We start from the raw sequence: 4,971 nt of genomic DNA on the forward strand, positions 1-4,971 counted from the left end.
TTTTTTAAATGCCTGCCTGAGAAAGCTCAGGGCTACCAGGAATACTTATATTTGTTTCAGCTAAAACTTCAGGAGAGCCTGATAAGCTTCTAAACCCTCTCTTAGAGCCATCACTTTAGAAATCTGGCCATTTGCAATTCTTTCTTTGCCCTTTGAGAGGTGTTTCCTGGAGGACCTGAGAACTGGCTATTTAAAATGAAAACATTCCAGAAGCTAACTCTCAGACTTTCCCAGAGCTTCTGGGAGGATAAGGCCTAAAATGGGCTCCTCTATTCATCTTATACCACTGCCTCCAATCATAAATGCAGAAGTTCATTTCTCTTCTAGATAAGCAGCAATCACCTAGATCAGTGATGGTGAACCTTTTGAGCTTGGTGTGTCAGCATTTTGAAAAACCCTAACTTAACTCTGGTGCCGTGTCACATATAGAAATTTTTTGATATTTGCAACCATAGTAAAACAAAGATTTATATTTTTGATATTTATTTTATATATTTAAATGCCATTTAACAAAGAAAAATCAACCAAAAAAATGAGTTCGCATGTCACCTCTGACACACGTGTCATAGGTTCACCATCATTGGGTTAGGGGGTGATCAGGCTGGCAAGCAGAAGCAGTTAGGGGCAATCAGGCAGGCAGGTGAGCAGTTGGGAGCCAGCAGTCCCAGATTATGGGATCAGACCTAAACCGGAAGTCGAACATCCACCGAGGGGTCCCAGATTGGCGAGGATGCAGACTGGGCTGAGGGACACCCTCCCCCAACCAGTGCATGAATTTCGTGCACCAGGCCTCTAGTCCTGTAATATGATGCCACCGCATGAACTCCATTTCATACTGCATTTTGATGGTAACTATTTTAAACAGGAATGTTTAATTGCTAAATGGCTTTAGTGTACATAGAGGACTCTATCGTTGATGCTGAAGAGGAAGAACTGACTCTCCAACCCTGTCCCAGTAGTTTTCCAAGGAAGTGAATCCTCCCCAACTTAGCACAAGTAATACATGCACTGAGTCTTTAAAGTCCAAGTGGATTAAATATGACATATTTGTTATAAATGATTGGAAGCCATGAAACTATAGCTAACTAGAGAATACTGGTGTTACAACAACACTCAAATTTGGTAATAGAAAAATCCTGATTATAAGTGAGATAATTATGAGCCTTGGATGACTGTATGTTCACCCATGCTTAAGATAATGATTTTATTATATGCATGAAAAATACTATTTGGGGTCATTAATTTGCTTATAGGTTTATTAAAATCCATGACATGTACTTTGTAGGCTTATAAAACATTTCTATTTTAATTAAGGATTGAATTGACTTATTTAAAACAATATTTTGTATATGGTGTGTTTATAAACTCAGCTTCTTAAGCATGCTGGATTTGAAGAAATACTGTGTTACTTTATTTTATTTTAACATAGTCAAGTTACAGGACTTTTATTATTTGTTCAGGGGGTTTTCAGAAGTACGTGGAAGCTAGGATATCAGGCACTAAAAAATTAGAGTGTGGCACAATATGAGATGTTTGAACATATCAAATGTAAATTAAATAACAAATATTAACTTAGTCCATTTAACTAATATCAAAATAAAAACAAATTTTAGACATTAATTAAGCTTTCAGTCTCCATTTTTGTTGTGAATTAGTACATACATATGCATTTTTTTTCTAGGAGGAACAAGGAATTGTGAGGTTTACAAACATTTATTTATTTATTTACCTTTAAAAGAATAAGTACTGAACTCTAAAATGTCAGAAAACTGCCCTAACTGGTTTGGCTCAGTGGATAGAGCATCAGCCTGTGGACTGAAGGGTCCCAGATTCAATTCCAGTCAAGGGCATGTACCTTGGTTGCGCGCACAACCCCAGTAGGGGGTGTGCAGGAGGCAGCTGATCGATGTTTCTGACTCACTATCCCTCTCCCTTCCTCTCTGTAAAAAATCAATACAAAATACATTTTTAAAAAAATCAATAAAATGTCAAAAAACTGAGTGTTAGGAGAAAAATTGTGCCAAGATTTTTTTAAAGAGAGGCCACGTGGCCAACATAGGAAGAAGATGAAGACAATCTCTTTGATAGTTTCCAAATGAAAGTCCTAGATATAAACTTGGCTTTGTTGTCTACGTTAAGCGATATCAACAGAATTGATATTCTGAGGTTCATGGCAATTTCACACCAATTCATGTGAAGTATTTCTTAAGTGCCTATGATATCCACAGTCTTGTGCTTTGCACAAAAATCTGAAGGGAAAAAAAAAAACATGCTATTAAAGAAGCTCAGACATTCACACAAATAAATAGGATGAAGGACCATATGTGAATTTAGTTTATTTTTATTTCTAATTCAATCCATTTTTTTCCTCCATGTAGAACATTCAGAAATGTTTCATTCATATATATATATATATATATATATGGTATCAGAACTTCGGTGAACCATTTGAGAAGCTGCTCATTTTTAGCTATGGAAATTGTACAATTTAAACATCTTTTTTTACATTAAGTAATGCTCATTATATTTATTCACACACAGTTCATGTATCCAACAAAGCATATCATGCAAACAAAGATTAAAAGTCATACGAATTGAGAAAAGCAATGCAGCAATTTATATATTCATCTCTCCCTCTATAAGCCCAATGTCATTTGTCAGCTTACAGCTGTGTTTAGATGGAAAGGATTTTAAGACCTTGATGAAAAAAACAATGTGAAGGAAAACCTGTAAAAAATACTATGCAGCCAGCAGACAAGTCCACAGACGATGGCATTCTGTGTATTTGTGACGTTAAACTCCAAATCTTACTGCTGGGTCCTACTCTCATGCTGACTATCACATCCCATCAACTCAAAGCAACGTTCTTTCACTGACAATTTGTGATAACAAAAATCTTCCTTAGTCAAATGTGTTCTTTTAAAATTGCCTTCAATAGATTTATTTTAAAACACATACGTTTAAGAAGCAGCTAGCATATTCTTTCCCAGGCCGAGTGCTGAGAAGGAAGGAGATCATTCTGATCACCCTGCTTTCTGTTCCCAAGGAGCTTATAACCCAATTTAGCCTGGAAAAAAGGCACACTTACAATTATCCTGTGGCATCAAAATTAAAATAAGATGGCTATTCAATAAAACTTAAATGGCTTGCCCTAAAATCCTTCTTATCAACAAATGCTTTGAGACTATATGTATGCCATCCGTTTTTAATATTGACTCAAATTCAGTGTGGTACAGTAGAAAGAAATACAACTTTTGAATTAGGCAGACAGAAGTGTACATCCGTCCCTGCAACTTAATGCTATCTGGCTCTTTCTAGTCTTGGCTTCTTCATTTTTTAAAATGTAAATAAATATCACTCTTTCAGAGTGGCTGTAAGCATTGCACATAAAGTTTACATGTGCTATGTCCAGTGCTTGGAAGACATGTTGTAGTCAAGGTGTGGTAAATATTTTCCTGGTGTTATTTTTAGGTGGCATCAAATGCATGCTGTTAATAGACACAGATGTAGAACTTAAAATAGACAATAAAAAGAAGAAGAGAAACAGATTTTGTTTCCAAAACCTAACCACATAGTAGCGATTAATTACTCCGGAGCTGAGTGTTTGAGATAGCCGAGGTTAAAAAAATGACGATTGTTAGATTGAGGAGAGAAAATAATGCTTTACTCAAGGGAGTCTCAGCAACTTCCTTACAACTTAAAGATTCAAATACAAACCCAAAGAAGTCACAGGCTTGTAAAGGCAGAAATTACGTGAGAAACGGCATCATACAAATCTCTTGTTTTACAGCCGATGAAGCCAAGGTCAAGAGCTCTTGGATTAATTGTTATAGTCAACATAGTGACTGAACTGAAGTCTTGCAAGATCCCTCACTTAGCCCAGATCTAAGACAACAGACCACCTTCACTTGGGAAAATGCACTCAAACGTAGATGTACAACATAAACCAGAAAAGAAAATAGAGCAAGAATGCTATAAAAAGCCTAAATAAGAAGCTTAAAAATAAACTACAGGTAAAATATAGGTAATTATAAACTCCATATTGCTCTATTTCTCTTTCCTACTCTTTCCAAATGGAATTTACATAATATTCACCCTGATTATTTTATTAAAAACAATATATTTTAAGTTATCTACTCTTTTATGAATGTGATATTTTTCAGACCATTTATTTAGTAACTACAATTGTTTTTGTTTACTATACAATCAAAGAACCATTATTCCCTCCTGACAAAATATCTGAATTGCCAGTGATAACTAGTTTATTTGTGACAGTCTTACAACAATGATTTGTCCTTCATGCATACCATATTAGCAATTAAGGTACACATCTTTGTTAATGAGGTACTTTATTCAAAATTTATAAATGTGATACTAAATATCTGTTACGTCATGATTTATGGTAAAGAATAAATTTATATTTATACACAATTAAAATAGCATCTAAATTTAAATTTTAAATAATCACCTTTTATCTATCACATTGCTTTACAATTAATACAACAATGAGATATTTAGTCATAGTATAATATTTAATATATTAAAACTATTGGCTGGAAAATATTTTAAAAGCATGTGTGTATTTGATATAAAACTTTAAAAATGTTTACTAGATTAATTTTTTATTTTTTTGTTGTTTTTTAGAGAAATTTTATATTCACAGAAAAATTGTATAGAAGTTACAGAGATTCCCGTGTTCCCCTGCGCCCAGGCATTCATAGCCTCTCCCATTATCAACATCTTTCACCAGAGTAATACATTTGTTACAATTGATGAGCCTATACTGACACATCATTATCTCCCCGAATTCATTATTTACAATAGAGTTCACTTTTGGAGTTGTTATCCTATTGGCTTAGACAAATGTATAATAACGTATCCACCGTTATAGTATCATGCAGAATATTTTCACTCCCCTAAAAATTCTCTGTGCTCTACTTTTTCATCCCTCCCTCTCTCCTAACTTCTGGC

Source organism: Myotis davidii, unplaced genomic scaffold, assembly GCF_000327345.1.
Source record: "Myotis davidii unplaced genomic scaffold, ASM32734v1 scaffold36, whole genome shotgun sequence".
NCBI classification, from domain to species: Eukaryota; Metazoa; Chordata; class Mammalia; order Chiroptera; family Vespertilionidae; genus Myotis; species Myotis davidii.